Below are 13,398 nucleotides of genomic sequence, written 5' to 3' on the forward strand. Positions count from 1 at the left end.
TGCCCCCAATCCCTCCCAACATCAGAGTCTTTTCCAATGAGTCAGCTCTTCGCATGAGGTGGCCAAAGTACTGGAGTTTCAGCTTTAGCATCAGTCCTTCCAAAGAACACCCAGGGCTGATCTCCTTCAGAATGGACTGGTTGGATCTCCTTGCAGTCCAAGGGACTCTCAAGAGTCTTCTCCAACACCACAGTTCAAAAGCAACAATTCTTTGGTGCTCAGCTTGCTTCACAGTCCAACTATTTAGGCACTATTTAATCTAACAATATATTAAAAAGAAGAAACATTACTGACAAAGGTCTGTACAGTCAAAGATATGTTTTTTCCAGTGGTCACGTATGGATGTGAGAGTTGGAACATAAAACTGAGCACTGAAGAATTGATGTTTATGAACTGCGGTATTGGAGAAGACACTTGAGAGTCCCCTGGACAGCAAGGAGATCAAACCAGTCAATCCTCAAGGAAATCAATCCTGAATATTTATTGGAAAGACTGATGCTGAAGCTGAAGCTCCAGTACTATGGCCACCTGATGTGAAGCGCCGATTCATTGGAAAAGACCTCGATGCTGGGAAAGATTGGAGGCAGGAGGAGAAGGGGACAACAGAGGGCGAGCTGGATGGATGGCATCACTCAATGGACATGAGTTTGAGCAAGCTCCCGGAGATGGTGGTGGATAGGGAAGCCCGGTATGCTGCAGTCCAGGGGGTCACAAAGAGTCGGACACAACTGAGCGACTGAACAACAACACATTAGGCACTCAGCGATTGTTGACTAGTTACTGAAGTACACTTAAAGTAAAATCCATAGTTCTAGCTTATAAAATCCAGGTTAATTTGTATTCATTTCAGACCCCTTTTACTTCTCTAAATATATCAAGCCCTTCCCCCTCTCTGAGACCTTTACACTTACTGTTCCCTCTGCTGAGAAAACTTCTTCCTAGATTTTCTCATATTGTCAGCTCGGGGCTCAGTGAAATATTTCCTCCACAGAAAAGCCCAGGCTTCCCAGGTGGCACTAGTGGTAAAGAACTGCCTGCTACTGCAGGGACGTAAGAGATGTGGGTTCTGTCCCTGGGTCGGGAAGATCCCCTGGAGAAGGGCACGTCAACCCACTCCAGTATTCTTGCCTGGAGAATCCCATGGACGGAAGAGCCTGGTGGGCTACAGTCCATAGGGTCACAAAGAGTTGGACATGACTGAAGCAACTCAGCATGCGTGCGGAAAAGCCCACTTCCACTGCTCTGTTTGCCCCTTCTACTTCTTTACACTGTTATATATTCCTTGTTTAGTTCTTTTGCAGTGCTTATTTACCAGAGTTTTCTTGTTAATTTATTTGATGACATGATTTTTTTTTTTTTTTTTTGATCTGTCTACCCTGGTAGAATATAAGCTTCGTGAGGGTCAGGGTCTAGTCTGTCCACCTTTCTCATCGATAAAACCCCAAGATCTAGCATAGGCCTGGTGCAGAGTTGGTGGTCAAGAATGTCTAGTGAGTGAATGAATAAATAAACAATGAAGTAAATAAGCAGAAACAACTTCTTCAGTGCTTAGAGCAGGGTTCAAATAGAGGCCATCCCATCACTATCCAGGAGAGGACACAAGACATTTGTTTGGATGCAGCAAGAGCCCAAGAAGACATCCTCAGCATTCCTTTAGAGTCAACAGCTTTTCAAGGTCCTTTCCTCTCTGAATAGCCTGACCAGTTACTGAGGGATAAGGAGCAAATGTGGAAATAGTCCACCTGCACCAAATGAGCGCCTTTTGATGTATTAATCAGAAATAGCCTGAAATGCTTGGTTATGGACGATTAAGGGTGGCTGGCCTTTGAGACCCAGTAGTTCGTGCTTGAAACAACCATGCTTGTGTGGGAAGACAAGCGGGGAGTGTGGCTTTCTGGTTGGGGGCAAAGTACACTGTGTGTCCTACCCACTTCTCCATTTATTTTATTATTATAATATGTTGCAGAGCAGTTTCACACCACATTTAAGTCAAGGGGAAAAGAAATCACAACAGAGAAAATTACAATTTGGAGTGGAGAAGTTGGTGGGATAGAGGGGGATCAATTTCAAGAGGAGGAGGAGCCATGAAAGGCCGAGCATGTCATTTACATGACACCATTGAATCTTCATAACTTTTCTTTTTTTAATATATTTATTTTTAATTGGAGGATAATTCCTTTACAATATTGTGTTGGTTTCTGCCATACATCAACTATAATAACCTTTCATGGTATGTATATAGTTCCCATTTAACACATGAAGAAACATGGGGTTTAGAGATATGATGAATTTGTTCCAGTTCACATGGAAAGTAAACAGCATATTGATTGAAACCTTGATCCCTCTGATGTCAAACTCATACATTTACCACCTAACTGGCAGTGTGCCACCTCTTCCTCCAAATGAACAGTCTGGGACCCCCAGAGATTTGTATCTGAGATAGTCGGCCTAGAATTCCCTCTATGATGCTATTTCATGAATCTATTTCTCTCCATTCTCACTGATAGCATAGTGCCTGGTTCATGGCTGGCTGTTCAATAAACATACATTGAGTAAAAAATGAATGAACAACAACAACAAAAAAATGGATGAACAAATGGACAAAGGAGATGTCTTAAACAATTACCTTCCCTTTGAATCACATGTTGAGGATCCCCCTCCCCTGTGCAGCTCTTTAGGGAAAGGATGTCTCTTCAAGAACAGCACAAAGGACCTGACAAAAAGAGGCTGCAGTTAATCTGGTGTTGTGCTTCCTCTGCCTTGATCTGGGCAATATTCTAGTTGTAAAGCCTGTAGGATTACCTTCTGGTGGTGGGGGGTAGGGTGCATGCACGCCTCCCTCTCAGTCACATCCAACTCCTTGTGACTCCATGGACTGTAGCTCTCCAGGCTCCTCTGTCCTTGGAGTTTTCCAGGCAAGAATACTGGAGTGGGTTGGCATTTCCTATTCCAGAAGATCTTCTGAACCCAGGGATCTCTTGCGTCTCCTGCACTGGCAGGTGGATCCTTTACCACCTGCCACCTGGGAAGTAGTTGCCAATAACAATAAATACCAACAACATTTATTGAGCATATACTATGTGCTAGGCACTGTGCTAAGCCCTTTCCATGTTTTGCCTTATTTAATCCTAATAAGTCTGAGAAAGAGAGGTAAATATATTATCTCATGTCACAGGTAAGAGAAAGAAGATTCTGGCTTGATTATGAAAGTAAACTACAAGAGGGGAAGGGATAAATTAGGAGTATATGGGTTTAACATATACACTACTGCTACTGCTGCTAAGTTGCTTTCAGTCGTGTCCGACTCTGTGCGACCCCATAGATGGCAGCCCGCCAGGCTCCCCCGTCCCTGGGATTCTCCAGGCAAGAACACTGGAGTGGGTTGCCATTGTCTTCTCCAATGCATGAAAGTGAAGTCGCTCAGTCGTGTCCGACTCTTAGCGACCCCATGGACTGTAGCCCACCAGGCTCCTCCGTCCGTGGGATTTTCCAGGCAAGAGTTCTGGAGTGGGGTGCCATTGCCTTCTCCGAACATATACAAAGTACTATACATAAAATAGACAAGCAGCAAGGACCTATTGTATAGTACAAGGAACTAATTCAATATTTTGTAATAACCTATAACAGAAAAGAATCCAAAAACAGGAGATATATACATATACATATACATACACACACACACACACACACACACACACATACATGAATCACTATGCTGCACAAAGTTGTAAAAATCAACTACATTTAAATTGAAAAAAAAAATCAATGGCCAATTTGTGAAACAAGACTTATAAAGTCCCTACTTTTTTGTGTTCTTCTTTCTTTCCCTTTCCTTCTAAGATATAAAAATGTAATGCCTTCAGAAACTCAACTGTTTGAGAATAGAAGGATCAGGAAAAGATTTGCCCAATCAAAAAACTCAACAATCTGTAAGACATTGTATTTGCCCTGACCAAAATGGTAGGACAGGTTTGCTCTCAAAAGATATACTGTTTTTATAGAAAATATATTAAATTTGATGTCAAAAGCCCTGGATTTGAGTCCCAGCTTTATGGTTGACTGTGGGTTTTTGGTTGTCATTAATCTCGAGGATCCTCAGCTTTCTCACATGTGAAATAGGGATCATACAAAACTCTCTGCAATAGGCTTGTACTAAGGATCAAAAGAAAGAATGTCATTTGGGTAAGGTGAACCCACCTATAAAATGCTGACTGTTCAGAGATGTGCTGGGCTTCCCCAGAACTCGCAAAGGTCAGAGTGTGGCATGTAGTCCCGGTAGAGTGTCTCTTGTCATCCGAGCTGGTGACAGTAAGTTTGTGTCTTGGATTGGACATATAGTGCTAAGACTATTAAGACTATTAGGAGATATTTCTGTGTAGAGTTTTAGTTATTCCTTCTTATACAGACATTTGTTACAGCAGCAAGGAACTGGAGGCAGGACGGTTTCTGATGCACCAGGACTTGGGTTTCAGAGAGGATATTATATTCAAATCATTAAGACCTAGGGTGAAAGATGGTCTGAATACAGTATATTTTCTTCATTTATTTGTGCCTTCTTTAAGGTCTCTGAATAAAGTTTTGGTCTTCTCTCTAAAGACAGACATATCTTTTGTTAGATTATACCTAGATACTTGACATTTTTAATGGTATTGTAAGTTGTCTATTTCAGGCACTTTTAAAAACTATTTGTGGCTGGTATATAAAAATACAATTGACTTTTGTAATTAGTCTTGTATAAAAATAACTGTCCAAGCTCTTATTAAGTCTAATAATTTAAATATAGTTGAATTTTCTTTCTTCCTTTCCAATCATTAATACCTCTATTTATATATTTTTCTTGCTTTACAGAGCTGGATAAGAGCTACAGGACTACAGAACTACAGGACAAGGATAAAATGTCTTTTTTTTTTTTTTTTTTGCTTTTTTGCTCAAGTCTTTTATTCTAGACATCAAAGAGAAAATTTTCATCTTTTAACCAATAATTATTATATACTTTAAAAAGTTATCCTTTATCAATTTCACAGCTTCTGCTTCCTTAAGCATAACTTTTTAAAAACTAGATATCAAAAAAAAAAAAAACCTAGATATTCTTTATCAATTTAAGAGGTTCTCTTTCTAGTCACAGTTTGGCAAGAGTTTTGTTTTTATGAATGGACACTGAATTTCATTAAAATTTTTCTGCATCTATTAAAATGACAAATATGTTTATCCTAGCAATCAGTTAAAGTATCAATTACATTTTGATTTTTTAAAGTATTAATCCAAACTTGGGCTTTCCAGGTGGTGCTAGTGGTAAAGAACCTGCCTGCCGATGCAGGAGACGTAAGAGGTCCAGGTACCATCCCTGGGTCAGGAGATCCTCTGGAGGAGGGCATGGCAACCCTCTTCCAGTATTCTTGCCTGGAGAATCCCATGGACAGAGGAGCCTGGTGGGCTACAGTCCAAGGGGTTGCAAAAGAGTTTACTGTATAAGCCTCGATAACAGCACTTTGAATACAGATACTTATTGATGTGTCTGCCTGCCTGAAGAATAACATCCTCTGCGGGGCACAAAGCCTATCTTATTCACAAGCTTGGAGTTAGTGCTAACTATAAAACATCTTAGCTATGTTACTAAACCTCTTGACTTAGAGTCTCTAAAGTGGGAAAATATCTCACAAGGCTGCTGTGACCATTAAGTGAGACAACACATTTTTAAAAAATATTTGACTCAACTTAGGTGTTCAAAGAAAGTTATTATTTTCTCTAACCTTCCCATTGAACACAATAATAAATGCCTTTTGGATGGATGTTAAATGAAAGAAAGTGAGATTAATTTTTTAAGTTTTGAGATTCTATGACTTTTCTTTAAATGACTAATGGATCAAGACTGCTTACATCTTAGGCACTATGATATATGCTTTATAGTCATTTAATCTTCACAATAATTATTTAACATAGGTACTACCTTAATTCCCATTTCACAAATGAGAATATTGAGGCTTAGTAATTTATCCACAGTTGAGTAGGGGAGTCAAGACTGGAATCCAAGTCGATCTAACTCTAGGGCCCATGTTACTAACTGCTTATTTACGGCAGAGGAATACTTCAGGTTTAATATCCAATTTTCAACCATGCTTAGGGCTGGCCCTGTGGTTTTTATTGCCAAACCCAGAATAAGCTCTATATATTAATATTTGGACTTAGAGCAAATACTGCCTAGTCCTTTTGCAAACACTTCATGGAGACTAGCCTGTTCTCTTCCCCACAAGGCTGTGTTCTCTGAAAAGCAATGGGCATCTCAGTGCCAGGAATTAGATCCTTTGAAGTATACAGCCTGTGATATAAACATGCCTGGGTTTTGTTCAGCCCCTCAGCTCTGAGTCAGCTGACAGGCAAAGGGCCAGAGGCTCAGATGTAATCAGTTCCTGGATAGGCTCAACCATGCCACCTCCACTCTGCTCAACCTTTCTTATCCTCCCAACTTTATTTCACCACAAGAAACTTGGATGAAATGCTCCACTTCTTTCAGAAATTGCCCAATGGACACACACTTAGTCTTTTTACTGACTCCCTGCCATGGACAGTTATACTTACTTGGTAAATGACAAGAGCGATTAGTGGTAATTAACACTGGAAGCTTTGGTAGTGGATTGGAATGGAGTACAGTTTGGTGTCAAATCAGCCAGGGTTCAAAGTCTCAACTATGAAATATTGCTGAGCAAATTGTCTACCCTCTTTAAACATCAGTTTTCTTATGGCTAATTTAATGACAAAACCCAGCAGTATTTTACTGAGTTGTTATAAAGACTGAGAAATGTGAAAGGAATGAATGTAATGCCCTTGGAGCAGTGCCTTTGTTTACTGTAAGCATTCAAATGTTAGCTATCCACTGCACCACCAGGGAAGTGCCCCAGGGAAGTGCCTTGATTACTCTTCATTCAGAAAGTTCTTATGGAATTTAAAAAGCCCCGGGCACATAGTAAGTGCTCAAAATATTAATCCATTTGATCAACAAACTTCCTGTTTTCCAGTTTTCAGTTCAGTTTAGTTGCTTAGTCGTGTCTGACTCTGCGACTCCATGGACTGCAGCACGCCAGGCCTCCTTGTCCATCACCAACTCCTGGAGTTTACTCAAACTTATGTCCATTGAGTTGGTGATGCCATCCAACCATCTCATCTTCTATTGTCCCCTTCTCCTCTTGCCTTCAACCTTTTCCAGCATCAGGGTCTTTTCAAATGAGTCAGCTCTTGGCATCAGGTGGCCAAAGTATTGGAGTTTCAGCTTCAACATCAATCCTTTCAATGAATGTTTAGGACTGATTTCCTTTAGGATGGACTGGTTGGATCTCCTTGAAGTCCAAGGGACCCTTAAGAGTCTTCAATACCACAGTTCAAAAGCATCAATTATTCAGCTCTCAGCTTTCTTTATACTCCAAGTCTCACATCCAAACATGACTACGGGAAAAACCATAGCCTTGACTAAACGGACCTTTGTTGGCAAAGTAATGTCTCTGCTTTTTAATATGCTTTCTAGGTTGGTCATAACTTTTCTTCCAAGGAGTAAGCGCCTTTTTATTTCATGGCTGCAGTCACCATCTGCAGTGATTTTGGAGCCCCCCAAAAAAGTCTGTCAGTTTCCACTCTTTCCCCATCTATTAGCCATAAAGTGATGGGACCGATTGCCATGATCTTCGTTTTCTCAATGTTGAGTTTTAAGCCAACTTTTTCACTCTCCTCTTTCACTTTCATCAAGAGGCTCTTCAGTTCTTCTTCACTTTCTGCCATAAGGGTGGTGTCATCTGTATATCTGAGGTTATTGGTATTCTCCTGGCAATCTTGATTCCAGCTTGTGCTTCCTCCAGCCCAGCATTTCTCATGATGTATTCTGCTGCTGCTGCTGCTAAGTCACTTCAGTCATGTCCGACTCTGTGTGACCCCATAGATGGCAGCCCACCAGGCTCCCCCGGCCCTGGGATTCTCCAGACAAGAACACTGGAGTGGGGTGCCATTGCCTACTCCACACGATGTACTCTATACATAAGTTAAATAAGCAGGGTGGCAATATACAACTTTGGCGTACTCCTTTTCCTATTTGGAACCAGTCTGTTGTTCCATGTCCAGTTCTAACTGTTGCTTCCTGATCTGCATACAGATTTCTCAAGAGGCAGGTCAGGTGCTCTGGTATTCCCATCTCTTTCAGAATTTTCCACAGTTTACTGTGATCCACACAGTCAAAGGCTTTGGCATAGTCAATAAAGCAGAAATAGATGTTTTTCTGGAACTCTCTTGCTTTTTCCATGATCCAGTAGATGTTGGCAATTTGATCTCTGGTTCCTCTGCCTTTTCTAAAACCACCTTGAACATCAGGAAATTCACGGTTCATGTATTGCTGAAGCCTGGCTTGGAGAATTTTGAGCATTACTTTACTAGCATGTGAGATGAGTGCAATTGTGCAGTAGTTTGAGCATTCTTTGTCATTGCCTTTCTTTGGGATTGGAATGAAAACTGACCTTTTCCAGTCCTGTGGCCACTGCTGAGTTTTCCAAATTTGCTGGCATATTGAGTGCAGCACTTTCACAGCATCATCTTATAGGATTTGAAATAGCTCAACTGGAATTCCTTCACCTATACTAGCTTTGTTCAAGGCTCACTTGACTTCACATTCCAGGATGTCTGGCTCTATGTGAGTGATCACACCATCGTGATTATCTAGGTGGTGAAGATCTTTTTTGTACAGTTCTTCTGTGTATTCTTGCCGACTCTTCTTAACATCTTCTGCTTCTGTTAGGTCCATACCATTTCTGTCCTTTATTGTGCCCTTCTTTGCCAGAAAATTTGGAAAACTCAGCAGTGGCCACAGGACTGGAAAAGGTTAGTTTTCATTCCAATCCCAAAGAAAGGCAATGCCAAAGAATGCTCAGACTACCGCACAATTGCACTCATCTCACACGCTAGTAAAGTAATGCTCAAAATTCTCCAAGCCAGGCTTCAGCAATATGTGAACCGTGAACTTCCTGATATTCAAGCTGGTTTTAGAAAAGGCAGAGGAACCAGAGATCAAATTGCCAACATCCGCTGGATCATGGAAAAAGCAAGAGAGTTCCAGAAAAACATCTATTTCTGCTTTATTGACTATGCCAAAGCCTTTGACTGTGTGGATCACAATAAACTGTGGAAAATTCTGAAAGAGATGGGAATACCAGACCACCTGATCTGCCTCTTGAGAAATTTGTATGCAGGTCAGGAAGCAACAGTTAGAACTGGACATGGAACAACAGACTGGTTCCAAATAGGAAAAGGAGTTCGTCAAGGCTATATATTGTCACCCTGCTTATTTAGCTTATATGCAGAGTACATCATGAGAAACGCTGGGCTGGAAGAAGCACAAGCTGGAATCAAGATTGTCGGGAAAAATATCAATAACCTCAGATATGCAGATGACACCACCCTTATGGCAGAAAGTGAAGAGGAACTCAAAAGCCTCTTGATGAAAGTGAAAGTGGAGAGTGAAAAAGTTGGATTAAAGCTCAACATTCAGAAAACGAAGATCATGGCATCCTGTCCCACCACTTCATGGGAAATAGATGGGGAAACAGTGTCAGACTTTATTTTTCTGGGCTCCAAAATCTGCAGATGGTGACTGCAGCCATGAAATTAAAAGACGCTTACTCCTTGGAAGGAAAGTTATGACCAACCTAGATAGCATATTCAAAAGCAGAGACATTACTTTGCCAATAAAGGTTCATCTAGGCAAGGCTATGGTTTTTCCAGTGGTCATGTATGGATGTGAGAGTTGGACTGTGAAGAAGGCTGAGCGCCGAAGAATTGATGCTTTTGAACTGTGGTGTTGGAGAAGACTCTTGAGAGTCCCTTGGACTGCAAGGAGATCCAACCAGTCCATCCTAAAGGAGATCAGTCCTGAGTGTTCATTGGAAGGACTGATGTTGAACCTGAAACTCCAATACTTTGGCTACCTCATGAGAATAGTATATTATAGCTCCCAGTCTTGTTTTTGCTGACTGTATAGAGCTTCTCCATCTTTGGTGGCAAATAATATAATCAGTCTGATTTTGGTATTAACCATCTGGTGATGTCCATGTGTAGAGTCTTCTCTTGTGTTGTTGGAAGAGCGTGTTTGCTTTGACCAGTGCATTCTCCTGGCAGAACTCTATTAGCCTTTGCCCTGATTCATTTTTTACTCCAAGGCCAAATTTGCCTGTTGCTGCTGCTGCTGCTGCTAAGTCACTTCAGTCATGTTCAACTCTGTGTGACCCCATAGATGGCAGCCCACCAGGCTCCCCTGTCCCTGGGATTCTCCAGGCAAGAACACTGGAGTGGGGTGCCATTTCTTTCTCCAATGTATGAAAGTGAAAAGTGAAAGTGAAGTCGCTCAGTCGTTCCCGACTCTTAGCGACCCCATGGACTGCAGCCTACCAGGCTCCTCTGTCCATGGGATTTTCCAGGCAAGAGTACTGGAGTGGGTTGCCATTGCCTTCTCCGAAATTTGCCTGTTACTCTAGGTGTTTCTTGACTTTCTACTTTTGCATTCCAGTCCCCTCTAATGAAAAGGGCATCTTTTTGGGGTGTTAATTCTAGAAGGTCTTGTAGGTCTTCATAGAATTGTTCAACTTCAGCTTCTTCAGCATTCCTGGTTGCGGCATAGACTTGGATTACCGTGATATTGAATGGTTTGCCTTGGAAACAAACAGAGATCATACTGTCATTTTTGAGACTTCATCCAAGTACTGCATTTTGGACTCTTTTGTTGATTATGATGGCTACTCCATTTCTTTTAAGGGATTCCTGTCCACAGTAGTAGATATAATGGTCATCTGAGTTAAATCCACCCATTCCAGTCCATTTTAATTAGCTGGTTCCTAGAATGTTGATGTTCCCTCTTGCCATCTCCTGTTTGACCACTTCCAATTTGCCCTGATTCATGGACCTAACACTCCAGGTTCCTATGCAGTATTGCTCTTTACAGCATCGGAGTTTTCTTCCATCACCAGTCACATCCACAACTGGGTGTTGCTTTTGCTTTGGCTCCATCTCTTCATTCTTTCTGGAATTATTTCTCCACTGATCTCCAGTAGCATACTGGGCACCTACCAACCTGGGGAGTTCATCTTTCAGTGTCCTATCTTTTTGCCTTTTCATACTGTTCATGGGGAATCTCAAGGCAGGAATACTGAAGTGGTTTGCCATTCCCTTCTCTAGTGGACAACATTTTATCAGAACTCTCCACCATAACCTGTGAGTTTTGGGGGACCCTACATGGCATGGCTCATAGTTTTGTTAGACAAGGCTGTGGTCCATGTGATTAGATTGGTTAGTTTTCTGTGATGGTGGTTTTCAGTCTGCCTTCTGATAGAGAAGGATAAGAGGCTTATAAAAGTCTAACCTGATGGGATAGACTGACTGAGGGGGATACTGGGTCTTGTTCTGATGGGCGGGGCCATGCTCAGTAAATCTTTAATCCAATTTTGTTGATGGGTGGAAGTGTGTTCCCTCCATGCTGTTCACATTATCTTCATTACCTCCACCACAGTTTGGCCCCAGGTTTCCAGTTTTACTAGTAAACAATTCAAGTTTCTTCTTTGACAAGCCTGGGTGCAGTCCTACTCTCATATGTAAAAGGGAGGACACTATTGGAGATTAGGTAAGCATCCAAATAGTTTCTCTAGTTAGACTGTGAAAGGCCTGAGGACTTTATATAAAGGTAGGGGCAAATGTGTTTAGAAAACTTTATAGTTTACAAGGCATCCCGTTTTCCTTTAACCAATTTGATCCTCACAACTTTATGAGGGTAGTTATCATTCCATATGTGGAATTTTTACACATCATTCTTCTCCACTATGAGACAAGGAAAATTTTTTCATCATCTTTCTCTATCCATATAAAAACACTGGCCTAAGTGTTTTAAGTGGGTTTCTGAACAGGTGTGTATGTGGCATGCACGCTCTGTCATGTCCGAGTCTTTGAGACCCCATGGACTGAGGCCTCCAAGCTCTTCTATCCATGACATTCCCCAGACAAGAATACTAGAGTGCATTACTATTTCCTCCTCCAGGCGATCTTCCTGACCCAGGACTCAAACCTGTGTCTCTTGCATTGGCAGGTGAATTCTTTACCACTGAGCCACCTGGGAAACTCTGATCTAAAGATAGACGTGTACAAAATGCCTAACACATCAATTCAGTTCAGTTCAGTCGCTCAGTCGTGTCTGACTCTTTGCGATCCCATGGACTGCAGCATGCCGGTCCACCCTGTCCATCACAAACTCCCGAAGCTTGCTCAAACTCATGTCCATTGAGTTGGTGATGTCATCCAACCATCTCGTTCTCTGTTGTCCCCTTCTCCTCCTGCCTTCAAGTTTTCCCAGCATCAGGGTCTTTTGTAATGAATCAGTTTTTCACATTAGGTGGCCAAAATATCAGAGCTTCAGCTTCAGCATGTCCTTCCAGTGAATATTCAGGACTAATTTCCTTGAGGATTGACTGGTTTGATCTCCTTGCATTGCAAGGAACTCTCAAGAGTTTTCTCCAACACCACAGTTCAAAAGCATCAGTTCTTCAGTGCTCAGCTTTCTTTATGGCTCAAGTATCATATCCATACATGATTACTGGAAAAACCATAGCTTTGACTAGAGACCTTTGTTTGCAAAGCAATGTCTCTGCTTTTTAATATGTTGTCTAGGTTTGTCATAGCTTTTCTTTTAAGCAGCAAATGTCTTTTAATTTCATGGTTGCAGTCACCATCTGTGGTGATTTTGGAGCCCAAGAAAAGAGTCTGTCACTGTTTTTATTGTTTCCCCATCTATTTGCCACGAAGCGATGGGGCTAGATGCCATGATCTTAGTTTTCTGAATGCTGAGTTTTAAGCCAGCTTTTTCACTCCCCTCTTTCACTTTTATCAAGAGGCTCTTTAGTTCTTCGCTTTCTGCCATAAGGGTGGTGTCATCTGCATATCTGAGGTTATTGATATTTCTCTCAGCAATCTTGATTCCAGATTGTGCTTCATCCAGCCTGGCATTTCGCATGATGTAGTCTACATATAAGTTAAATAAGTAGGGTGACAATATACCACTTTGACGTACACAACTGTTGGCCCTCAACTGTTAGTTCCTTTCTCTTCACATATCATGTTAAAGCAATATACATCTTCCCCACCCTTTCCCCGTGTCTAGTACTACTTCTAATATTCATTTAAATGAGATCTTGCATATCTCGGAATATGTTATCCAGGATGAGTGGGGGAGGCATAGTGTGATTTTCCCATACCTGTAAAGGTATAAAGGTCAGCAGCACTATAAAAATCCTACTCTATTCAGAGTAGGAAAATACCCTACATTAAAATCATGGCACACAGAAGGTACTAAGTGAATAGTGGCTCAGTGTCAGAACAGGTGCAAACCCA

The sequence above is a fragment of the Bos indicus genome, chromosome 29 (assembly GCF_029378745.1).
Source record: "Bos indicus isolate NIAB-ARS_2022 breed Sahiwal x Tharparkar chromosome 29, NIAB-ARS_B.indTharparkar_mat_pri_1.0, whole genome shotgun sequence".
NCBI lineage: Eukaryota > Metazoa > Chordata > Mammalia > Artiodactyla > Bovidae > Bos > Bos indicus.